Here is a 27,313-nt window from a genome sequence, read left to right on the forward strand (position 1 = left end):
CAAAGCAGGTAACACCAAAACATGTAGATACTGTATGTAATGCATGTATGCTAGATCTTATATCATGGTGTCCAAACCTGATCATAGTTGGCTGGTGTCCTATAGAGTTTAAGCTGGCTGCTATACAATTTTTTCAATCTAATAAAAGATTAGGAAACCTAGATATTGTTAGATCCGCTGGCTGGTGATTAGCTCGAAGGAAAACTCGATAATCCAGAGGTGAATCCACAAATGTTTCTTTTAATGAAACAAAACAGGAATAACAAGGAACCAACAGAACTTAACTTTAAGACGACACAAAGAAACTCAGGATAAAACAACTTATATAGAGTGACTAATGACAAGTACAGGTGTAAACAATAATAAGGGACAAACCAACTTCAGCAAAACAACAGGGGGAGACAAAGGGAGAAACCAAAACAGAGCAGTGCAATAACAAGAAACACAAGGAGACATGTTACATTACACCAGGACCAGGGAGTTTTGGAGGCCATGGACGACTAGACAGTTCTAGATGCCATGGCGAATCAGGGGATTCAGGAGGCCATGGCCGAATAGATAGTTTGTGAGACCATGGCGGATCAGGGAGTTCAGGAAGCCACTTGGGCAGTGCCTGCTCTGGAGGGAGCTCTGGAGGCGCGGACACAAGAGAGCGCTCAGGAGGCGCGAGCACTGGAGGGCGCTCAGGGAGGCTAGTCGGAACCAGCGGAGATTCAGGAAGGCTGGGCGAAACCAGCAGAGGCTCAGGAAGACTGGGCGGATCCAGCGGAGGCTCTGGAAGACTGGGCAGAACCAGCGGAGGCCGGAAACTCAGGAACGGAGGCCATCTGGGCCATGAACTCACGAACGGAGGCCATCTGGGCCGGGGACTCAGGAACGGAGACCGTCTCGGCCTGGGACTCAGGAACGGATGCCGTCTCGACCGGGAACTCAGGAACGGAGGCCGTCTTGTGAGCCGACTCGGGATGCTCAGGCGAGAAGTGACTTGGTTCGGGCGAGACGTGACTTGGCCTTGAAGGGACTGTTGTGACTTGTAGTGATGGTGACGGAACAGCTGTGACATGACCTGACTTTGAGGGAACAGCTGTGACCCAACTTGACTCCGAGGGAACAGCTGTGACTTGACGTTGTGGGAACAGCTGTGACTTGACTTGACTTTGAGGGAACAGCTGGGACTTGACTTGACTTGAGGGAACAGCCGGGACTTGACTTGAGGGAACAGCCGGGACTTGACTTTGAGGGAACAGCTGTGACTTGAATTGACAAAGAAACGGCTGTGACTTGACTTGATGTTGGAGATACTGCTGTGACTTGACTTGACTCAGGAGGTGCTGCTGTGTCTTGACCAGATTTAGGATGTGAAATTGTGTCTTGGCCTGACTCAGGATGTGTGGTTGTCTCTTGACTTGGCTCTGGAAGTGAAGCTGTGTTCCGACTTGGCTCAGGAAGTGAAGCTGTGTCCTGACTTGGCTCAGGAAGCAAAGCTTTGTTCTGACTTGGCTCAGGAAGTGCTGCGGTGTCTTGACTTGTCTCTGAAGGAACAGCTGCAATGTGTCTTGACTGTACAGGAATAGCAGCTGTGACTTGATTTGACTGTGCAGGAATAGCAGCTGTGAAGGCGGCCATGATGCGTGAAGACTCTGGCATCGCCGCCTTTTTGCGTGCAGACTCGGGCGTTGCAGCCATCTTGCGTGCAGACTCGGGCGTTGCAGCCATCTTGCGTGCAGACTCGGGCGTTGCAGCCATCTTGCGTGCAGACTCGGGGGTTGCAGCCATCTTGCGTGCAGACACGAGCGTTGCAGTCAGTGGGCTTGCCTGCTGGGCGGCCGCCGGTAGTATTGGGCTGAGGAAGGCAACGGAGCTTTGCAAAATGTTGGGGTGTTCGGGGCGTGGCAGGTGGTCTGAGCGGTTGACGCGGCATGTGGAGATCCCTGGCTTGGGATGAGCTGGCGCGATGTGACGTGCCCCTGAGGGGACTGTACAAAGATCCGGACCATCGTTCTCGTTCTCTATCTGTGCAATCTCGGAATTAGAGCCGTTTATACCAAGAACGATGTTGACCAGGTCAATAAAAGGGAAATCGTGAACAGAGAGATTACCACGGAGAATATCTTTGTCCAGCCCCAACAGAACCACGATGCCGATAGAGGCATCGGGCCAGCTCACCTGATGGTATAGCTCAGTAAAATCTTCCACATACCGCTCCAACTCCCGACCCCCCAGCCGCAAACTCCATAGCTGTTCCTCAGCTGTCATGTTTTGGTGTCGTCTTCTGTTAGATACGCTGGATGGTGATTAGCTCGAAGGAAAACTCGATAATCCAGAGGTGAATCCACAAACGTTTTTTTAATGAAACAAAACCGGGAATAACAAGGAACCAACAGAACTGAACTTTAAGATAACACAAAGAAACTCAGGATGAAACAACTTATATAGAGTGACTAATGACAAGAACAGGTGTAAACAATAATCAGGGACAAACCCACTTCAGCAAAACAACAGGGGGAGACAAAGGGAGAAACCAAAACAGAGCAGTGCAATAACAAGAAACACAAGGAGACGTTACAGATATAGACTGATCTCAACTATGACGTACCATTTTTTCTTCTAGGGGATCAAATGCAACAAATATAAGAAAGGCAAGGAAAATGGACAAACTCCCCACTCAACCATCAGATGAACAATTCATCACACAATAATTCTTTTTGAGGTTTTATTAAGGGGGCAATGATGTTAGCCAATCATAAAAAAAGGGCTGTTAAAGTGAGTCCCGACCACTTTCCTAGAGCCCCCCCAACACTGCATGTATCTCTAATTAAATGATTAATTACCTGGTTCAAGTGTGTTTGATCAGGGTCAGAGCTAAACTTTGAAGGATGGTAAATCCTTAAGAACAGGTTTGTGCACCCCTGCACTAAAATGGGTGTGTGAGACAAAAGAGAGATGCAAAATGTGAAGTCTTTGGGGGCCTCCAGGAAAGTGGTTGGGAACCACTGGTCTGTTACACTGACCTTTTAAATGGAAAATGCCGCATAACTTACTGTAAAAAAAAACAAAAACAAAAAAACATCACATCAGAACATATCCTTTAAAAGAAAACAGGTAATATTTTTACACCAATTGACCTTATGCATGGAGCGTTCTTTAGAACTTCCGCATAAAGATAAGCAGCTCGTAAACTTCCTCTGAAGCTCATTTTATATGTGCTATATATTAGTTGGACACTCTTGAGACTCATCGACTGCCTTGTTCTTATCAGAAACTGAGAAAAATTATAATTGCAACATTATAAACAATGTTAGTGGCATGAACATTCCGTTTCATATTATTTAACAACATATCATTTAAATGCGGAGCCTGGCAATCCTGTACTCTTCGTATCTGCATAGTTATACATTTAAATGTTGACAGCTTACACTATCATAAAGTGTTTAAGCTAACATTAGCTAGCTAGCGAAGGACATCCTAATCGTATTCTTAATAATCACTAACTTGCCTTCATATTAATGAACACATTTTTTAAATCTTGCAATACATTAAAGCCTTTATTATTTTCAAACTCTATAGCTACGAAATAAAATTTACTTCAAGGATTCACTTTTCATTCATAAAAAGGTCATCGGAAAAAATGACTTTTGGAAAACAACGTCTTTTTAAGGCTAAGGTAATATGGAATTACCCATATAACCAATCGATGGCAGCAGAGGATGAATTATTTTGCAGCTGCCTTTTAAACTCCCTATAGTTTTCAAGACGTCTTACTTTTCGATTTGTTATAAAATTGCTAGTATAATAAATTGTAGTACTTTTACCTCCGCCCTTAACTATAATAAGAAAGTCATTAAGCTCAGACACAAACAGCCTATAAGGGTGAATCATTTAAATACTTATATATAGTTCACCACAAATAAGTTAAATATTGATGGTATAATAATTAAATAATGCACTCAATGTGAATGGATATGACTTTGAAATATTTTATATAATTTAATAACTACATATTTTAAGTTTTATCTTAAACTGTAAAATCTATTAAATAGCCTATATTTAACCAACACAAACGTGTTACTGCTGTAGTTTTGTTACTCTGAATTTAGTCTGAATAATTTAAGCTCTTTTTTTTTTTTTTACATCAGCTTGTCAGATGTTTGGTCCATATTACCGTCAATCATAGCTATCACTCGCGCATATTTAGCTGATTTACTCACATATTTTTTTTAAACTGGCATTTGTCATTCTTGAATCGTATACATGGACGTTTGGTCCTCTTAGACAAACAACACTTTTCTTCTATTGTGAAAGTATTATGTAGAGAAAACGAACAAAGTACGCTCATATTACGGCACAGTACAGTTGACTGGAATTGACTTAGCTGGCTTGTCTAAACAAGGAAGTAATTTGTGCATATGGTCAATTTAATGTGAAGTGAGATGTGCTGAAGTATGGTGAATTTGTGCTCTACATTTAATCCATCCAAGTGTGCGCGCACACACAAGCACACACATGTTGGGTTTACATGTGTCATGGGGACATTCCATAGGTGTAATGGTTTTCATACTGTACAAACCGTATTTAATATGGCCCTACACCTACCCTACACCTAAACCTAGCCCTCACAGGAGATTGTGCACACTTTTACTTCTTAAAAAAAACTCATTGTGCATGATTTATAAGCCTGTTTCCTTATGGGGACCTAAGAAATGCTCCCACAAGGTCAAAATTTACTGGTATTACTATCCTTGTGGGGACATTTGGTCCCCATAACGTGATGAATACCAGGTACACACACACACACACACACACACACACACACACACACACACACACACACACACACACACAGACACACAGCGTGAACACACCCGGAGCACTGATTCTCTCCCACACAGATATTTAACTTTATCATCACTTTAAACATAAATAGGAAATGCAATGCAAATATTTTTTTTATTTTTTTTTATAAAAACCATAGACTACGTACAACTGTACTTTTTGTTTTGTGCCCAAGATTTAATGATGTTGTTTTAAAATATATAAAAAAATTACAAATCTAAAATGAGTCTTTAAGGAACTAAATTAAAAATGAAATAATAGAAAACAGCCTACATTTGAACTAGGAAGAGGGACAGACATTTACTCATTTGAGATAGTAAATAAGACTGTATTAGTCAACTTACATTTTGTTTTCATTTACTGCTATGATAAAAATAACTTACATTTAGGATTATAATTGTACATGTGTTACATTTTATGTCCAAACACAAATATTTTAGCTAAATGTCTACTTTCCCCAGAATTATTGAGCTACTACTATATTGTGCTCAGTCTGTTTAGCGTGCAGCAGCGCTCGTTTACTTGTGTAAACCTCGTCCACTCCTTACAGTAAGCTTGATATGTTTTCATGACTTTCTAACATTTACAGATGTAGAATATGCCCTGAGGAAAACACAACATCTCATATCTATTAAACAATACAAATATATACATAACCAACATTAAGTACTGCTTAAAAAGCACATCAAACTGCCTTCACTCACTGAACCAGGATCACATTAGTGAGATTGTGTGACCTTAAATGGTCATTTATGGAACCACTTTAACCCAGATTGATTTGTTATCTTATCTCAAGTCAGGTTTTGGACTTTAATCCCAGCTTTTCTTAGAGTCTTTTTGAAACAGACCCCAGAGCTTGACATAACATGACATAAATTGAGTTAAGGTTAGGAGACACTGCCAACTAAACCATAAGGGCAGTCATGATTGGAGCTCCAGGAAGGCTTGCATACAGAAGCATAATACACCTGGTATGGTTGCCTCACGAAGCTCCATGGAGCAGAGGACTTAATTCTCAGAGATGAGAGGTGGACCCAGATGTTTTATTTGGGAGCGGCGTGCTAATTGAAGATCCTCTAGAGCCGCAGATTTTGCTTCAACCCTTAATCAAACACACTTGAACAACATAATCAAGATCTGAAGGGTTACTAGAAAGCTACAGGCAGGTGAGTTTTAATTTGGGCTGGAGCTGAAATCTGCAGGACGGTGGCTCTCCAGGACCAGAGTTCGTCCTCCCTGTTTTAGAGTGAATGGAGCACTGCCAAGCTCAAAGACAGGAGCAGCCTAACAGAGAGGGGAAAAAAGGTCTAAGAACCTGATATGACTGCGCACAGAGCTCACAGAGAAGAGACCTTAGCTCTCAAATCAAGAGAACAATGCTCCATCCGAGACTGGTAGCTTTATCAGGCATTACATGCAGACTAAATGAAAATGTATAAGTTATTGATATTTTTAGAATATTCAACACCTCCTTTATCATGTGGATAAAGTATCTTGAGTCAGTTTCATTGTTTTTTCGAGAAAATAATGCGTCTTAACAGTAACTTCCAAAAGCCCCAGAGAAACGAAGTTAGAACACCGTAACACATGTTAGCGCTCTTTGGCTTTGTTTTGAAACGCTCTAATTAAGTTATGGTACTACGGTAGCATTCAATAAAGTTTGCCGCTTTCAAGTTACTATGTTGCTTGTCTAACGTTACTGTCATAACTCTGTCACTGAAGCACTTCTGACACACTATACCTGAATAAAAGATATTGTCGAGTGGTTGTTTTTAATCAAGCAGACATTAAGCTCAAGGTATTTGTATAACGCAAAAGATGCATTAGACAAAAGAATTAGATCGCAATGTAGTTTACTTAGCTTGCTAGCCGCCTATAGCATAAATATATGATACCAATCTGCACCATATAAAGCTCTGTAAACAAGCAAAGACTAGGTAAATTGCCAGCAAAAAGTTTTTATTTTCATGATTCATTTTCATTCAACAGTCTAGGGCTACCTAACGTTAGTCGACACGAATCCCATGACAGCATAGCATGTAACATGATCACATAAAATCAGTTCACTTCACAATTAAAGCCATATCCTACCTTTTCTTGTAACCAAATAAAATCCATGGCAATGAATGTCATCAGAGATGTTTAATCCACAAGAATTCTGAGGCATTATTCCTGTCTGCTGGCGTTCACATCAATCAAGACTTCCTTTAGGCTAGGCTATTTCTGTGAATGAATCTGTGAATCAGATAGTTCAGCCTCACTATAATTTGATTTCTTGCACTCCTTTTTACTTGCCATTGTCACAGAGTTTTTGCTTTAGGAATGAGCTCATTTGATATGTTAATTAATTAAGCAGGGGCGTTTCGACGGCGGAACATTCAGCTGCACACAATTCCACGATCATTTGTGATTTATAACCGAATGACTGGCGCACGCATGGATTTCGTGGTACGTTCGTTTTCTCTGAATCGCTCTTACGATCAAATCAGAAAAGTTCTTAGATAAAATCAAGGATGGTTTCTACGCAAGTCTTTATAAATGAGGCCCTGGACTCTGTGGGCATTCAATCATACTTACGCAGCTGGTGTGAATGCAGCCAGGTTTCACCGCTAAATTGAGGTAACTTAATGTCATTTGAACGTTTCACATTTAACTGTTTTTATACTAAAAGTGGCATTTTGCTTGCTAGAAATACTTACTTTAATGTTACTTTAAGTTGGGGTAGAAATAAATAAATGCCAAAGCTCAGCATTTTGTTCACATAACCCTTCATCAGTTTGAGAACCACTGGTTTCTACTGCTCTCGTGGTAAAATACAGTACCTTCTTTATAACTGTGACCTACTGCTAATATCTGATGCCTCCTGAACAGCGGTCACCAATTTATTCACTTGATTATATTGACATTATTTGTATTATTTTCTTTATTTCCTCTCTTTATTTGACATATTTTATTCCTTCTTCTTTCCCCTTTTCCTATTTTTCCCCTCCTTTATAACAAGATATAGAGGTGTACAACTTAGACATTACAATCTTACACCTCACATTATTACATCTAATATATAACATTTCTTATTGTCAGACTTGCTTTATATTACAGCACTGTTTTGTACTGTTTTTCTGTATGTCGAACATTGTCTTGTTCTAAAAATAACAACAAAAATATTTAGGTAAATTAAATTATCTTATTACAAGAACTGCATGTAAAAGTAAAATCCATTCCATTTGTTTAATCTCTGTGAGCTTTAATGAGGTTTCATGTATGCGCAGTAAGATTAATTTAAAGTTTTCTGACATTTCAGTGTGGACTGAGAATATTTTAAAACTAAAAGGCTGTTTTCAGTTGTATGCAGATTCATTTAGGTGTAACCTGGCTGTTTTATTTGCTTACCAAATACTTTAAATGAACACATGTAGACAGCATGCAGTATCCAAATATGATTACTCACATTTCAAGGTTTGCTTTTGCACAAAATAACAAAATGAGTAGTTTTCTTGCTTTTGTATGATTAGCTAAAGTGCTTGAAATAAAGGGTTTTAATATTAGAAGCAAATATTGGGTTTATACATATATATATACACACACATTGTTTAGGGTAATTCCATTTTATTTTACTGTTACAATCTCAATGCATGACGTCATAACAAATGCACACTGTGAAAGCAAGATATTAAGTGTTAGTATTTGTCATGTGATCTAAACACTTCTGTTGAATGTCTCCACATTACATTATTCATAAATACAACTCAGTTCAGCTTTGAGAATAAAAACCTACCTGTTTGTTCCTCTGTCTCTTCATGTTTGACTCTGAATGCCTCTTCAATCCTAACGTCTTCAATCTCCTCTTCAATAAACACCATATTTGTTTGTTCCTCAGTATCTTCATGTTTGACTCTGAATGTTTCTTCAATCTTCATGTCTTCACTCTCCACTTTAATAAACACCATCTTTATAATAGTGTGTCACGTGGATCTCTGCTGATTCCCCTGGAATTTTTCTGTGCGTTTGAACACTTTGTCCTGTTTAAGATGAGAAAAATGAATAAAAAGAAAAATGCATGCAAACTAAATCTCTGTGTGTCTCAATCAGCTGCTAGTTCAGCAATCAGTGCACTAATAAGACAGAGGTTAGAGACTTGATATATACATATCAGGGCTCTGAACCGGTTTAAGGAACGAAAACGAAAAACGAAAACAAATGACATTAAACAGGAACAGGAACAAAAACGAAAACAAAATCAATTTTAATCGTTCTGAACAGAAACAGAAATTCCAAATTAACCGGTTAATAACGGTATTTTTATCGTTCTCTTTATTATATCAATTTGGCAGACCAAAAACATGAATTCAAATTGTGTGCGCAAATGCGACGGTGACGCATACACCGTGAAATGCCCGCGAAGCAGACGTCATAAGCAGAGCCCTTTCTGATGCGACGAGCTTAAGGTTACCAAACACCTGGCTGTTTCATGTGCAAAGGTATGTTTAGGTTTAAGTTATTGTAGCCTAATTAAAACTTATAGTTAAAATTGTCTATTGTTTTTAGTTCTCTTTTGTTTGAGTGAAAATAGCCTATAATAGGCTATGCATATTAGGTAAGGAATAATTAAGTCAACAGGTTTTTATCGCAGATTAAAGCCGTGTGGTCAGAATGTGAAGCGGATGGTCTTGAAGGGGCTTATTTCGCTATAGTATTATCAAACAAGAAAATTGTTTAAAAAAAATTATTAGCTCATTTGTAACGCGTTTCCAGGCACGGCCGTAGCCAGCTATGAGGTCATCGAGGTCCGGCCCTTGGTCATTTTTGTATATTCAAAAATAAAATGCCAAGCTCTCTGAATGATTATTAAGCCGTTTAAACCTTTAATTCACGTTGATGCGAGAAGCTAGCGCAGTGAACGGGGCTTGAGAGCGCGTGTGCAGCCTCCGTTTGTTGCCAGATCCACCTATTATACGTGTATTTTTCCAATTTAGTGTGACACTTTGGGACGTTTATAAAGTGGAAAGTTGAACGTTAGTGTTACTGATATATTAATCTTGTTTAAAAAACACAAGCTTTGAACTTATTTCGGATATCCTTTTCTCTATTTTTGTAATTGCTTGTTTTTCGTAGCAATATCTGGCAACATTGTACTTTCATAAAAAAAAATCTTCTGACCCTAGGCTATATGTAGTGCATTTGAGGGTGTTAATATAGCACAATTTTTTTAACACCTTACTTCGGACCGCGCTAATTTTCAAACCCTGGTTGTGAACTCGTTTACTTTCGGTTTTAAAGACGAGAAGTTCAAATGACATGAACACGGAATTTGGTTTAATCATTTGTAAACATAATGCCAAACATGTTATTAAAAGGCACACACTATCTATCTATCTATCTATCTATCTATCTATCTATCTATCTATCTATCTATCGTGCTGTGCAATAAAATAACGTTATTAACCGGTATTTTTTCTAGAAAACCGTTCTCGGAACGTATTGTTTAATGAGGAACGCAAAAACAGAAACGTTATAATATCGATTCTGCTCGGAGTGAACCGAATGGATTTTTTTTCCGTTTTTAAGCCCTGATACATATTACACAGAACGTTCATATTTAGGCAGGCTATTTTTGATCTACATTTGGTATTCGATTATTTATCATATCTAATATATTACACTTTCATGAAATCATTCTCGGTTGTGTTTCACTCGTTTGTAGTCCGCGTGCCGCTGAATCGAATCACTGAATCATTTCACAAAAGATTCGATTCAAATGATTCGGATTCTCAGTTTCTCTCATCACTTATCACACGATTGATTCATGATAGAGAGAGAGAAATGAGACGCACATTATCTGTTAATGAAGGCAAAGGGAGTCACAGTGATAGTTAATGGACTTAAATGATCTGAATAGACAAACACTCAAATTCATGTCAGGTATTTAATTTTTAATATTATATTTAGTATATTACGTTAATCATTAAAATGGCTATTGTATTTTAAGATTGTCAACAACAACAAAAAAATTTGTAATTGTTTGTCAAAGTTGTCGTTACACATGTTTGTGTTTCTTCTCGTTGCACTGACACTGTTTTGAGCAGCAGGTCTCTCAGCGAAACATTTTGTGAATCAACTGACTCAATTGACTCGGAGTTTGTTGTTCGTGTTTATGATCTAAATCTAGCCTGGCGAGCCAGACTTACATCAAGATGTTTAGTCTGGAAACTCTCCATAGACGCGGCTTACTCCGAGGGGCGGGATAAACTGTTGTCTCTCAAAATCCCTATGCACGCAATAGGATAGCGCTTCAACCAATCAGAGCAACGAAGAAGGTGACGTAGTAATTGGTATATTAAGCTTTTTCCGTATCCAGTCGGCAAAATTCCAAACACATCTTCCTTTTTTAAAAATGACTTAAGTGCCGTTCTTTGCTCGTTTCTTAAAGAAAAACTTAACTCCAAGTCCTCCAGAGTCGCGGCCAAAGCCGATTCGAAAGACCGCTGTTCGACAGCTGCAGCCGCCATTCTTTGTTTTTCAAGCAGCCGTCGCAACTCTGTCGTCATATGTTAAGCCCGCCCCGCCTACTCTATACGCGTTGTGATTGGCCTGACCCAATTTGGGTTTTTGCAGCTAGAAGGTCTATTGAGAGTGTCTAGACCCACCTGGCTGCAAAATAATTTTTGCTGCCGCTAGGGTGCGTCTAGATTTCTAGGCTAATCTAAATCCCTACAGAGAGAGAAATCAGACTGATCTGTGGATGCGCTTTACTCACAAAATAACGGTCATTATTAGATAAAATATTAGCATGTTGCATTCAATAATTATTACGTTTACATCGCTTGTAAGCGACATAAAATAGATGGAACGATTTGTAGGAATTTAAACACTTTAAATGGTTAAGACTACAAACCTTTCTTCAGCTGAAACACTGTTGCAGGAGCGCGCTGCAGCCTTATGACGTCACATCACCAGATCAAAAATAAAAGTCCTGTTCACGCGTGTCTACAATCCGAGAAGTGCATATTTATTTACAAAAAGGAAACATTTTCGAATAATAAAACATGACAACAGTATTCAGAGTTTTTTTTTTTCTTGGTGAAATACATATTAAAATGTATATTAAAAATGAGAAAATATTATTTTTCTAAAATTTTCAAATTGTATTATTTATAGTTTTATTTATGTATTATGTGTTCCCATATGTATTACACCTATCATTCATATATTATGACATTATTGTCCACAAGTGTTTCTTTCCAGGTTTATTGATCATTTGCTTAATTTCATATTTGTTTATGCATTATGTCGACATTTATTTATCTCCAGATATGACATTTATTTATTTAGACCTTTCTTTGTCAGCAAGGGAGAAGCTCTGAGGCCAGTAGCACCTTGCGGTGTGACCAACCAAAAAACTACTTTTTTTGGCTGTGACGGTGGCTGTGTAACGTTAGTTGCAACTTTTCTATCTCTCACTAACTTTCCAAACTGAGTGAGTGATGCAGCAGCAGCAAATTAGGTGAGTAAATAATGTAAGATTTATATTTTGATTCTTAAAAAAAGTATTGTCAGTATGGTTTATTTTTCTATGTATTGTTTTCTGGTGGCAGTCGTTAAAAGATGTATTCACGCCGTCATAATCTGTGATTTAAGAACTAAATAATTAAAAGTTTTGGAAGAACTGTGACATCAATGAGGAAATAGACTCTTTACAAAGCCTCCAAATGCTTTGAATTTGCATTGTGATTGAGATGATTATTCATCTTTGTTCCTTGAAATGGCTTTATTGGTAAAGAAAATTATGACATAAAGAGAATAAGGCATAAGGCAGCTGAACTTTCATTTTAGATGTAGCTGAATCAATCTTGCGCCGCACAGTTGTGCGTGACATGACAGCACTACTTGGTTGTAATTCTACAATAAGGTCTTGGAAGGATGGTTTCTCAACCAGGGAGAAGGACTGGAGACCTTGAATGATGAAGCGGAGGATAGCCCGATCAACCGTCTTCTGAGACACCTGCTTGGTCTCCAGCAGCTTCAGTTGCTTCGCCTTGAAGCCTGTTCCACCTTCTGATGGCCTCTTGCAGGCTGTTGAAGTCAGTTGACAGTATTCCTCCAGATGTGTCTTATGTCTTCTCTGTAAAACACAGTATAATATTTCAGTTTACACTATAATAAACTAATAAATATTAGAAAAGATACTCATCATGATGTAGTCTACATAGCAGTATTATTAATTATGAAGTGCTGGTTGTTCATAATTTTCCAATGGCTCCAGACTAACTGTTTAAATTTACTGGTGCAAATAACTTTAATTTATGCAGACCAGGAGCTTCTGACATTCTAACAAGTGCTGCAATATTAGGTCAGGCAAATACAAGACTTTGGGTAGCATATCTCTCATGTATTTAAATACAATTGTAGGATACAGCCATTTTTTATGGTATAACAAGACAGGTATAAGTACACTCAAGAGCGTTTTCTTGGCTGGAGATTCAGGCTTGGTGGCCATCTTGGCCGGGGATTCAGGAACGGCGGTAATCTTGGTCAGGGATTTAGGCTTGCCGGCCATTTGAGCCGGGAACTCAGGAACAGAGGCCGTCTCGGCCGGGAACTCAGGAACGACAGCCCAGACTTGGCTTGACTCGGAACCTTGACTTGATTCAGGAAACACAGCTGTAACTTGACTTGTCTTGGAACCTTGACTTGATTCTGGATGTTCAGCTGTGTCTTGTCTTGACTCAGGAAGTGCTGCTGTGACTTGACTTGGTTCTGAAGGAACAGCGACTTAGCCCGTCGCATGAATTTCAGTTGCAATGTGACTTGACTTAGCAGGAACAACATCTGTGACGTGATTGTACTGTACAGGAACAGCTGTGACTTGACCTTGAGGGAACAACTGTAATTTGACTTGATGAAGAAACAGCTGTGACTTGACTTGACTCCGAGGGAACATCTTTGACTTGATTTGGCTTTGAAGGAACCGCTGTGACTTGACGTTGAAACAGCTGTGACTTGACTTGAAGTTGAAAATACTGCTGTGACTTGACTTGAGGTAGAAATAGCTGTGACTTGACTTGAAGTTGAAGAAACTGCTGTGACTTGACCCAATGTTGAAAATACTGCTGTGACTTGACTTGACTCTGAGGGAACATCTTTGACTTGATTTGGCTTTGAAGAAACAGCTGTGACTAGACTTAACCTTGCTGGAACAGCTGCGACTTGACTTGACTCAGGAGGTGCTGCTGTGTCTTTGCTTGACTCAGGATGCGAAGCTGCGTCTTTGCTTGACTCAGAATGCAAAGCTGTGGCCTGGCTTGACTCAGGATGCGAAACTGTGTCTTGACTTGACTCAGAAAGTGAGGCTGTGTCTTGACTTGACTCAGAAAGTGAGGCTGTGTCTTGTCTTGACTCAGAAAGTGAGGCTGCGTCTTGTCTTGACTTGACTTGACTCAGGAAGTGAGGCTGTGTCTTGACTTGACTCAGGAAGTGAGGCTGTGTCTTGACTTGACTCAGGAAGTGAAGCTGTGTCTTGACCTGTCACGTGAACCTCAGCTGCCATGTGACTTGACTTAGCAGGGACAACATCAGCTGTGACTTGACTTGAAGTTGAAGATACTGCTGTGACTTGACTTGAGGTAGAAATAGCTGTGACTTGACTTGAAGTTGGAGAAACTGCTGTGACTTGACCCAATGTTGAAAATACTGCTGTGACTTGACTTGACTCTGAGGGAACATCTTTGACCTGTTTTGGCTTTGAAGAAACAGCTTGCTGGAACAGCTGTGACTTGACTTGACTCAGGAGGTGCTGCTGTGTCTTTGCTTGACTCAGGATGCGAAGCTGCGTCTTTGCTTGACTCAGAATGCAAAGCTGTGGCCTGGCTTGACTCAGAATGCGAAACTGTGTCTTGACTTGACTCAGAAAGTGAGGCTGTGTCTTGACTTGACTCAGAAAGTGAGGCTGTGTCTTGACTTGACTCAGAAAGTGAGGCTGCGTCTTGACTTGACTCAGAAAGTGAGGCTGCGTCTTGACTTGACTTGACTCAGGAAGTGAGGCTGTGTCTTGACTTGACTTGACTCAGGAAGTGAGGCTGTGTCTTGACTTGACTCAGGAAGTGAAGCTGTGTCTTGACCTGTCACGTGAACCTCAGCTGCCATGTGACTTGACTTAGCAGGGACAACATCAGCTGTGACTTGACTTGACTGTGCAGGAACAGCAGCTGTGAGGGCGGCCATGATGCGTGCAGACTCTGGCGTTGCAGCCATCTTGCGGGCAGACTCTGGCATTGCAGCCTGTTGTGCTGAGTGCTGGGCAGCGGTTTGTGGTACTGGACTGAGGGAGACTATGGAGCTTTGGGAAATGATTGGGAATTTAGGGCGTTCGGGACATGGCAGGCAGTCTGAGCTGTTGGAGCGGTATATGGCGGTTCTTGGCTTCGGGTGAGCTGGTGCGATGTGCCGTGCTTCTGAGGGGGCTGGACGATGCATCTGACTAGCATTCTCTATTTATTCTATCTCGAAATTAGAGCAGTTTAAACAGAGAGATCACAATGGATAGTATCTTTGTCCAGCCCCAAAACAAAACACGATGCCGATAGAGGCGTCGGGCCAGCTCACCTGATGGTATAGCTCAATGAAATCCACCACATACTGTTCCAACTCCTGACCACCCTGCCGTAAACTCCACAGTCTTTCTTCAGCCGTCATGTTTTGGCGTCGTCTTCTGTTAGATTTGTGGGTTGACACGGAGCCAGAGTGAAAACTTGAAGAGTCAGACGTAAATCCACAAACGTGTTTATTTATAAAGAATAGGGAATCCAGGTAAACTCAAATAACATAACTTCAAGACGACACAATGAAACTGGGGGACAAACGACTTATAAAGGGTGACTGATGACAAGGACAGGTGTACACAATAATCAGGAAGAAACCAACTACAGCAGAACAACAGGAGGAGACAAAGGGAGAAACCAAATCAGAACAATGACAAAGACCAGAAACACAAGGAGACATGTAACAAACAGTAGGTGGGTTTTTAATTTATTTTGAATATAATTTTACAAGAAATTACCTTTGTATTAATGCCTAGCTTATTAACCCATTAATATCTCTTTAAGTAATCAAATAAATACATAAACATGACAAAATACATAAATAATCAAAATACTACATCTACTACATGTAGATGATGCTTATTTTGTTATTATTATTATTATTATATTTTTATTTTTTTTAATTGGGAGGGGAGACTGACAGACCATCCTCCACAAACACATGACACTTAAAGGAGAGGAACCTAATCAACAGGTAATCCGAGCATAATCATGTTAAAATACTATAAACTAATTTAAATATATATTTTTTAATAAATTATTTATAATACCTAGTGTCACAGGGAGGAGTCAGAGACGTGCGGGTCCATTTGCAAGGCTTTATTGAGAAGTGTCGACAGGCAAGAATAATCACCAGAAAACAGGAACAATGTAGGTAATCCGGGAAACAGTTCGATAGACATGCAATGGTCGCAATGGCAGGAAGCAGGAATCATCAACGGGGTACACAGTCCAGAGTCATACACAGATAATCCAACACAGAGAAACACGCTTAGAATTATGACCATAGGAACAATAAGACTTCGCAAGGTGGCTGTGTGTGTGAGTGGCTTAAATGCAGTCAGTGTGATGAGGTGCAGCTGTGAGAACTAATCAGAGCAGTGAGAAACAAGGGCCAGGTGAATGCAGTGATTGGTGCAGTGGCTTGTGGGGAATGAAGTCCATGAAGTGTGGTGCAAGAGTTCATGATGACAGGGAAGACCAGATACGTGACACCTAGGTAGGCTATCTTTACTTTTATACTTTTCATAACTAAGAAATAAAATGAATACAAAAACATGAAAGTACATTTCAGTCAAGTCAGTTACACTTCTATACACTAAATCTTTGTTTCTGATGTAATTAGTTTCGATGATGGAAAAATACCACGTTCTTATTCACGCACCGGATGTCACAGCACACAGGGAGGTGAGTATAAAATATAAAAGGTAAGTTTATTAACAGGTTTGGTAAGTATAATGAAGCAGGTATTGAAGAGATTGTTCTTATCTGAAATGTCCAGCGTTCATGTAAGTAAATCCAACAGGAGAACCAGGTAAACATAGAGTCCACGGGAAGAGCGAATGCAGGGGTGTGATCTGTAGATCAGACAACGAGGAATGAACCAGTCCGGGTATATATAGGGGAGATGATTGGATACAGGTGAGTAATCAGTAATCAGGTGACTGTGAACGTGTGTGTGGCTGCGTCCGAAATCGCCTACTCAATGAGTAGGTACTTAATTTCAATAAGTACTTACTTAACGAGCGCTAAAAGAGTACCTACTCAACAGCCAAATCTCGTTGAGTATGGATGTGTTCCGCCATGTTGACGTTATCACGTGACCTATGACGTTATAACAAGCGCAACATGAAATGATATGAGCGACGGATTTAATTCATCTATCTGTAAACATTTTGATGTTGATGAAATTTGCTTATTTTGGATTGATTGAAGTTTTTATATTTTTAACAATACTAAAATGACTAAAACCCCCAAATTTGTTGTCTTGAATATGTTAATGGGCAACATTGTGCAAAACTAGCTTAGATCTGATTTGTTTTCCTTTTTCTTGCTGAATTTCTGTCCTTTCATCCCTGAAACTTAAAATAATAATAAATAAATAACAAAAACAAAGGCAATTTTTAATTCATTGCGATTTTATGAATATTCAAATATATTTAATATTTTTTTTCTGTATCTAATCTTGTACTATGTACGCAAACCTTTTATAGTTATGTTTTCTGTCATGATTGTTCTTTGTTAAAGATACTTAAGTCTTTCCCTGAGTTTGTATGGAATTATAAATTCTGAAGTAATAATAATACAAAAATTGGAGCGACAGCGACACCTCATGGCATCAGTAACATGACAACCCTACCCAGTACGCTCTCCTCCATGTTTACAACATCTGCACAAAAGAGACGTCGATCAGTTGCTCAAAGATCTTACCTTTGGAGAAGACTGTTGATTTTACACTCGAAAAATTTAAGTATTACTATTTAGAAATTAAAATAACTTTAGAATGCATTGCTAGCCCACTCCAACACTTACCAACAATAATAATGATAAATGCTGACTAATAATTCATGATATTTTTAGTTAAACAAGCATAATGTTGTTGTTTTTTTCAATGAAGTAATGAATAAATGCATAGGCTTATGAAAATGTTATATTTTATTTACTGACAACATCAGGAAACATGAATAAATTAGTAAAATAATAAAAGTAACCATGAACATAAATAAATACACATGGAACAAAGCTTTATTAAACATATTGGTCTTCTAGTCTTTTTGATGAAGAGACCGCAGCAACTTCTGGTCCAGATGAAACAAAGGGCAGGTGGAGTGATGGAGGGTCTCATTTCCAGGATGCTGCTGTGGATTTCTCCTTTGTCACTGCACACACCAGTCTGCAGACATTTCAGATCATACAAAGATGCACAAATATAATACAAAAACTGTCATTTTAACAGCACAGTGTCATTAGATCTCTGTATTGGAAGTTACAAAATGATCGATCTTTATATTAAGTTTCGGATTTTACTTTTCCCCAAAAATGCTGCAGTCACCTTTCCTTTCAGGTCCTGCTCCACCACAAAACATCTGCAACAAAGGCACATAAATCAAGAATCAGAAAAGTTCTGTTATAGCTCTATTTGAAATGAATTTGAAGTTCAGTTAGGCCTACTATATGTATATGTGTTTATTTACATTACTTACATTAATGTAAAGCAGTGACAGTGAATTCTCACATAACGTCCATCACTCACTCAGATGTTTTGTGTTTTGTGTTGCTCTAGTCTAGAACATTTTCCTGTCATTTGTTAAATAGACATTTATTAAACGTCTTTAAAATGTATATGTTTTATGTAAATCCGCTTTTAAAGACGTGCGTGTGCTACCTGAAGCTTAATGTTCGCTATACGTCATAAAACATGTTTTAACAGCGAAATCACAAATATACTAACTATAGCATACTGTATAACATCTTGGCACCTTATGCAAATCAACAGTTTACGATAAAGTAGCTCAACAAATATGATTTTTAAGACAGGGAACCGTGTTTTGGTTGTAATACTCACATTTGTAAACACCCTCGCCGTGGTTCTCAATCACGTTCGATGATGACGTTTTGGCCTCCTGTGGACTCCTGGGATTGAAAAGTATCCATCGATGAAGACTTCAGGATCTGGGCTGAAGCAGTAGGACATCCGGGGATTTCTCGCCTACTCTTTTGTGAATACTGAGGTTTCGGACGTACTTCTTTCTTCACGTACTCTTTTTTCCCTACTATATAGTAGTTAAGTAGGCTAGTGATGGGAAAATGAAGCTTTTCGAAGCACCGAGGCTTTCCCCTCAACTGTATCGTAAAAAGGTTCGTTACTCGAAGCTTTTCAACATGTTGCACACTAATGACATCTTGTGGACAAAGGTGGGAAAAGCTGCTTTCGCGTCCCAGATCTTAAAGCGATTTTGGACAGTTTCATTAAACACATCAATTTGTGCTATGTCAGAAATTTTACAGTAATTTTACTCGAATTGATCTGTAAATAAACGTTTTAATAAAATTATACAAGTATAAGCATGGTTCATGTAGGCATATATGTTCAAAGTAAATTAAGAATAATTTTGACTAATATTAGTGTTAATTAGAAGTGCTTGTGAAGCAAGGATAACTACAAAATGAATATGCACAAAACTACACATGTACATATTTATTCGTATTATGATTTATTCTTAACAAAAAGTGAATGACACTTGATACTTGCAAAAGGGGTTCGCGTTATTTGAATCAGAATATGAAGCAGTCACGTGGTTGTGTGCGAAAACGAAGCTTCGGACGTCACAGGTCACGTGGTTATGGACAAAACGAATCAAGCTCCGGTACAGTGCTTCACTGTGAGATGTTTCGTTTTTTTGATACAAGCTTCGAAGCTTCGGTGTCAAACGTCACATCACTAAAGTAGGCATATTCGGACGCACTTTAAGTAGACGTACACCCGAATCTCGCGAGAAGTAGTGCATTCGCCTACTAATTCTCGCCTACTCTTTTATAAATACTTAGGATTCGGACATACTTATTTGCTCGCCTACTGCTTTTCCCTACTAAATAGTAGAGAAGTAGGCGATTTCGGACGCAGCCAGATTCTATCATCACACGATTGATTCATGATATAGAGAGAGAACTGAGACGCACCTTCTCTGTTACTAAAGGCTAACGCTTTAACTAACACTAAATAAAGCATTACAATGTTATATTTAAGAATGATGCATTTATTTTACGTAACTTGTAAAAAACGCTTTAATTCATTGATTTAAAAGCTTTAAAACCACGAACCTTTCTTCAGGTGAATCACAACAGATGAGGAGAGCGGCTCATCTTAATGACGTCACACCACCAGAGCAAAATAAAAGTCCAATTCATTCACAGTGGGTGCGTTCGAAACCGCATACTCAATGAGTAGGTACTTAATTTCAATAAGTACTTACTTAACGAGCGCTAAAAGAGTACGTACTCTACAGCCAAATCTCTTTGAGTATGGATGTGATCTGCACGTCTTCCGCCATGTTGACGTTATCATGTGACCAACGACGTTATAACAAGTGCAACAACTGAACATATAGCGACAGGTTTAATTCATCTTTCTATAAATATTTTGATATTGATGAAATTTGTCCATTTTGTGGTCATGTTGAAGAAACAGCTGTTCTTTTATTGTGATTGTAGTATAACAGATACGTTTTGGGTTCATTTAGGTTTTTGTATTTTTTAATTCTTAAAGAAATAATTTTTGTCAGGAAAACCCAAATTCTTTATTTTTTAAATAAGTTATTTATTTTGTTTTGTATTCAAAATTGTTTATCCACACGCAAAGCTAGCTTAAATTCTTGTTGAATTTCTCTTTTCATCCCTGAGGCTTATCAATAACAAAAACAAATTCAATTTTTGATTAATGATGATGTGAATATTTTGATTATTCAGAGATATTTAATCATATTTCCCAGTGTATATAATTGCATACTATGATGTAAGCAAGCCTAATAGTTATGTTTTTAGTTTTTCTCATTATGATTGTTCATTGTTTAAGATAAATACCATCTTTCCCTGAGCCTGTAATTGTAAGTTAGGTAGTATTAGTAATAAAATGAAAATAAGCACAACAGGTGCTCAAACACCTCATAGCATCAGTAACACAACAACCCTACCTAGTACATCTTCCTCCATGTTTGCAATATCTGCACAAAGGAGACGTGGATCAGCTGCTTGAAGATCTTGTGTTTGGAGGTGTTTTTTAAAGATTTTACACTCAAAAAATGCAAGTATTACTATTTAGAAATTAAGATTACCTCAGAATGCACTGATCAATAATAATGATAAATGCTGACCTATAATTAATTATATTTTTTAGTAAAACAAGCATGTTTTTTTAATCAAGTAATTAATTAATGCATATGTTAATGAAACTTATATTTTATTTACTGACAACAACATGGATATATGAGTAAAATAATAAAGTAACCATGAACATAAATAAAGACACATGGAACAAAGCTTTATTCAGACATATTGGTATTTTAGTCTTTCTCTAGATGCTCTCTCTGTCTCTTTGGTCTCTGAGGATGAAGAGACCACAGCAACATCTGGTCCAGATGAGACAAAGAGCAGGTGGAGTGATGGAGGGTCTCATCGATGGCACTTGACCATTTCCAGGATGCTGCTGTGGATTTCTCTTTTCTCGATGCACACACCAGTCTGCAGCAGACATTTCAGATCATACAAAGATGCACAAATACAATACAAAAGTTGTCATTTTAACAGCACAATTTCATTAGATCTCTGTATTAGAAGTAACAAAATTACCAAACTTTATATTAAGTTACAGATTTAACTTTTTCCCCCACAAATGCTGCTGTCACCTTTCCTTTCAGGTCCTGCTCCACCGCAAAATATCTGGCAGCACTGCTTCATCAGTCACTCTTCACAGGACAAGCATACTTGTCTCATCTGTCCCTGTAACATCCACACAAGTTTCAGTTCCCTCTGATTCATGTGCTCAAAACTACATTTATGAGGTAGCTGTTGTGTTAATTGGCTTTGTATCCAATACAAATGTTCCTGAATTTATCAACAGTACTATTAGACAAATGAAATAGATAACTCATGTTTACTTGTTTACTAACTATATGTTTATTTACATTACATTAATCTAAAGCAGTGTTGACAACAGAGAATTCTACATAAACTCACACAACGTCCATCACTCGTTTAGATGTCTGTTTGGTGTTGTGCTGTGCTCATTTAATTCTCTCAGAACATGTTCCTGTCAGTTGTTAAACATTTAGTAATCATCTTTAAGATGCTATGGTCGCTATACGTAATAAAACGTGTTTTACAGCGGAATCACAAATATACTTTAACGTTACACGTATTGACACCTTATGCAAATCAGCAGTTTACGATACAGTAGCTCAACAAATACAATTTTAAGACAGGGAACCGTGTTTTGGTTTGTATACTCACATTTGTAAACACTCTCGTTGCGGTTCCCAATCACGTTCGATGAAGACGTTTTGGCCTCCTGTGGCCTGCTGGGATTGAAAAGTGTGCATCAGATGAACACTTCAGAATCTGGGCTGAAGCAGTAGGACATCCGGGGATTTCTCGCCTACTCTTTTATGAAAACTGAGGTTTCGAACGTACTTCTTTCTTCACGTACTCTTTTTTTCCTACTATATAGTAGGTAAGTAGGCATATTCGAAGCATACTGCTCAGCAGTGCCCCAACATACAGGTTCACTGGATCCATTGGCTCAGGGGCGACCTCAAATTTAAGGTACCTCTCAAGAGTTAGACATTTTAATTCAGTTCATGAGGGGAGGCCTCAGCAAACTGACAGCTTGTCACCCGCACAGGGGCTTGAACCCTGGACCCTCAGATTAAAACTCTGATGCTCTACCAACTGAGCTATCCGGGCCAACTGCACAACAGCAGAAAATGTGCATTCTCTGTCTGCTTACAGTTTGTGGCACTACAGGATGAAGGCCACAGACTATTAGGCCAGAGACAGATAGGCTCCTCCTGGCAAGTTTGGAACAGTGACATTGAAAGAATGGACTCCTTTCACAACAGTTTGCTAACATTTATTCAGCCTGGACAGAGAAGTAAATGGTGCAAGAAGTTCATAATGAGCAGTTTTAATCATTTGCCTTTTAGTAAAGGTTTCCGTGGAGAGGAGCCTTTGCGGGTGATCTTTGTTTTTGGGGTTCCTGCTTACAACTGAGCTGTATTGGAGTGTCAAGAGTGAAACTGGCCACCAGTCAATGGACAGTGGAACGAAGCGCGCCTCATCACGTTCTGTACTTGCGGCCTTTGCGCTTTCTGCATCGCAGCTCCAGATTTCTTTAGCCCGCATGGAAAGACAGCACTCTCTCGTACATGACGGGATAGAAACAAAGATGGCTTCAGCTCCTTTTGCCCTATTGTGCATTTCAAGCATTCTTTTCAGATGGCTAAAAGCTGGAGGTGGGTGGTTGCGTTGGTGGTATAGTGGTGAGCATAGCTGCCTTCCAAGCAGTTGACCTGGGTTCGATTCCCGGCCAACGCATTTGTTTTGGCTCTGGCTGACGTTGAAGCAGAACTCCTTCTGTGACCTCTGTCAGCACCAAAAACTTTTGGATGAGTGGTTCAGCAGCAGCAAAGAGCTGGGTCTCCCCGTCGGGGAATCGAACCCCGGTCTGTGGATAGTTTAGCTAAACGGCCCTAAACCGTTTCCCATTCATTCTCAATGGTAGTGCTAAACCACTACGGATGCAATATTCTTTTGTCCACTGACGCTCTAGTGGCGCTCTTCCGTGTTTCGCCTCCCCGGGAAGTTTGAAGTCGCCATTTTCATACTGACTCGGAGCGTGAAATACATTCAGTGAAGATCTGCCTCGTTCAGTTTATTCAGCACATCTATCAAAGGTAAGCTACTTTTTTTATATTTATTACCTTATAGCTTACGTTTTTGGTGCCTTTAATAATGATATCCAATTAGTTGTTGAGCGAAAACGCCCGCTTCGCTCCGTTGGTCGTCATTAAACTTTACGCTGTCTGCTTTTGTTTACTATTATATCATCAAAGGTTGATTTGCACGCAAAGTTATGAATGAACATGATCGTTTTATATGCATACCTGTCAAGTATACCGTTTTGGCCGGGAAAGTCCCGTATTTTACCCTGCGTTCCTGCCATCCTCACGTAATAGTATTTTCCCGTAAATCTCCCGTATTTTAACTAGTGATGTGTCGTTCGCGAACGAGTCGGCTCTAAGAGCCGATTCTTTGTAGCGAATGAGAAGAACCGACTCCCGTCGGGGAGAGCCGAATCTTCCGCCGTAAGTAGGGCCGGGATCATACCATTATGAGAAAGAAGGAAAGGGGGTGCGTGTTTAAAGATAGCGAGTGTAGTGGAACAGGCCAGGTACACAGAGCGACAGAGAGAAGCGGGAGAGACGGCATTAAATGCGAGTACATTGGGAGAAAGTGAAAAAAATTAGTGAAAAACGAAAAAGCAGCAGCATCTGGCTGCATTTCAATGATGTTGGAGACTGCAAAGCTCAGTGCAGATGCCTGGTTAAGGTAATGGTAGGAAGACATGCATTGTTGCAACATTGGTGCCCTCAGAGAGTCTTCTCAAAAACAGGACAAATAATTACAGAGAGGAGAAATCGCATCAGCCCATCAAAGCTGAGGCATCTCATATTTCTCAATGCCAATCTGCACCTAAGACAAAAGTGTTTTGTTATATGTTTATTATATATGTTAAGACTTTTCCCTTTATTTAGGTTATGCTGTGGTTGAGTTCAATTAAAGTTTTATTAAAATGCCTCTAGAGAGGCTAGCAAAAATTGCCAAAGCTAACTGTATTTCAAGTCATTCTGGCGGGGTATTGGGTAAAGTTTTCAACCAGCAATGATCGCGCCTCGGATAAACCTCATAGGCTACAATATTGCCTCTGCAAAAGAATTCCAGCGACGGTCATGACCTTTTGGTGCACCTACGTGGATGTGAACCGACAAGGTGGTAGCAAGCTTTAAACATGGCACGGGTTGCTGCACCGTGTTTCCACGGAACAGATTAGAGGTGTGTAAAAGACGGCTAATTCACTGTTCCCTCTGTGCTCAAAACAGCAGCTGAAAAGGTCCGCAGCATGGCCTATCTCGGTCAGCAAGGGGACGGGGTGGCCGAGTGGTTAAGGCGATGGACTGCTAATCCGTTGTGCTCTGTGCAATGGTTGGAATCCCAATCTTGTTGTTCGGTTCCTTTAGCACTGGACTTTAATCCAGGTCCTGGGGACCCCATGCTAAACTTTTTGTGTGTCCTCCTTATCTAACACACTCAGTTCAGTTCTTAGAGTTCTCTACTAATGAACTGATGATCTGAATCAGGAGTGCTAAATAAAAAATGCCACGTAAAATGACGAGGTGGCCGAGTGGTTAAGGCAGTACCGCCGCTCCCTATACGCAGAGTACGCACCAACTCCCGGGGGGCACCATCCCAGCTGCTCAAAAAAAATCGTTTTTTGTATATTATAATAATAAATTAATATTAATAATATACATACACAAATAAACCAAAATATAAAAATATAAATTGATATATTGCATTTTACGGTGAACGCATACTAGTCTAGTAAGCACACGTGGTGACATGCAGCATCTGCGCGGTGACGCGCCCTCACCTCTGTTTACGGCTGCCTATTTGGCCAAAAATGATGATAATAATTGATGAAAATATGCCTGGTCCTGGAAAGAGACATCAACAGTCCGGCGCCGAGTAACGAAAGAAAAAAAAAAAGCCCAAGAAGAAGCCCCTGCATCACTTTCAGGTACTTTCATAATCCTGAGAAACTTTATATTATTCTGTCGACGTTAATAATGTGTTTTAATGTCGGTAATAATTTCACGACTAACGCATCTTTCTTAATATGAATACAGGCAGATCTAAGTAAACAAAATGACTTAAAATGCATTATATTAAAACAATTATGGTAATTATGATTACTGATTAATAATGACCATATAGTGTAATTAAATAACAGTGTTAAAATACATAATATAATAACAGTTTACATTACAATTTTAATAGAAATGCCTGAAAAGGGCACCAAAGGCCTGGTAAATGCAGTTGTTATACACTTACATGATGATCGAATTCCTTGTTTAATATTGACCAAACATTTAATTAAAATATCCACATAATCTTTCCTATCATTTCCTCAACAAAAATATGTGGACATCATAACCCTTGTCTGCTTTATTGTCAAATAGCAAAGGCTTTATCATATGAACAGCTCATTTACGACCTTGCCTTAAGAAAAAGCAGAAGTGTGCCTTTGTAAATTTTGAACTTTGGAAAGCTCCAGCAGATGACAGTGTTGATTTTATTTCAGTTTATTATTGTTTATTTTATTAAGATTTCACATTTTTAAATGTTTTATTTAAAGTGTAATTTTAGTTTGTATTTTTTGCTGTAGAGCTGCAATTGTAATTTATAAATGATACAATTTATTTATGTATTTACCATTTACTTTTATTTGAATAAAGTTCTGTTTTGGCCCCTATAGTAGGTGTTTTTTTATTATTTTATTTTTACTTCTGTAATATTTGGGTAAATTTCTGCTTAGGGCACCCATTTGGCCAGCAGCGGCCCTGGGTTAAGGCGATGGACTGCTAATCCATTGTGCTCTGCACGCGTGGGTTCGAATCCCATCCTCGTCGTTCGGCTCCTTTAGCAGTAGTCCTGGGGACCCCACTCTGCACTTTTTGAGTGTCCTCCTTATCTGACACACTCAGTTCAGTTCACTGAGTGCTCTACTAATGAGCTGATGGTCTGAATCGGGAGTGTTAAATAAAAGGACCACGGAAAGTGACGAGGTGGTCGAGTGGTTAAGGCGATGCAAGGCTAATCCGTTGTGCTCGGCACACCTTGGTTTGTGTGGGTTTGAATCCCATCCTCTTCATTTGATGATTTAGCACCACTGAGAGCCCACCAGAACAGACAGGCCCAACCTGTTTACGATGGGTAGCGGTGAGCTGTAATTGTGCTGTACTTTAATGATACCTGCAGCGAAGTCTTGAGTACATATTGACAAAACAACAAATCTTCTGGCTCCGGCACGCTATGATCTGTAGACACCTCTTTGACGAGGACCAACAACCAGCCACTCCAACAAAACGAAGCAGAAGTATCTTTTTCAAGAAGCGTCCAGAGAGAACGACAAAAACTGTCAAAGCTGACTTTATTTCAAATCATCCCAATGGGATATCGGGGGGAAAGTTTTCAACCAGCAATGATCCCACCACACAAGCTACAACATTACCTCTGCAATAGAAAACCAGTGACGGTCGTGACCTTTTGGT

General features: G+C 39.3%; 1 protein-coding gene, 1 long non-coding RNA gene and 1 other non-coding gene across 4 annotated transcripts in view; 1 reads left to right on the forward strand and 2 right to left on the reverse strand.

Annotated features, from left to right (window-relative positions):
• Positions 1 to 27,313, forward strand: part of LOC141325733 (uncharacterized) — a 779,461-nt gene that overhangs the window by 76,269 nt on the left and 675,879 nt on the right. The gene's annotated exons all lie outside the window — the stretch shown is intronic.
• Positions 18,235 to 19,189, reverse strand: LOC141325749 (uncharacterized). 2 transcript variants are annotated; one of them, XR_012353839.1, is made up of 3 exons: positions 18,994 to 19,189; positions 18,481 to 18,514; positions 18,235 to 18,321 (listed from the first exon to the last, which is right to left on the reverse strand). It is a non-coding gene; the product is annotated as an uncharacterized lncRNA (long non-coding RNA). The 2 variants fall into 2 exon arrangements; XR_012353838.1 differs by having other exon boundaries at positions 18,242 to 18,321; positions 18,632 to 19,189.
• Positions 24,778 to 24,918, reverse strand: LOC141327006 (U4 spliceosomal RNA). The gene has a single exon (XR_012354329.1). It is a non-coding gene; the product is annotated as a U4 spliceosomal RNA (small nuclear RNA).

The sequence above is a fragment of the Garra rufa genome, chromosome 2, assembly GCF_049309525.1.
Source record: "Garra rufa chromosome 2, GarRuf1.0, whole genome shotgun sequence".
In the NCBI taxonomy this organism is placed as follows: Eukaryota; Metazoa; Chordata; class Actinopteri; order Cypriniformes; family Cyprinidae; genus Garra; species Garra rufa.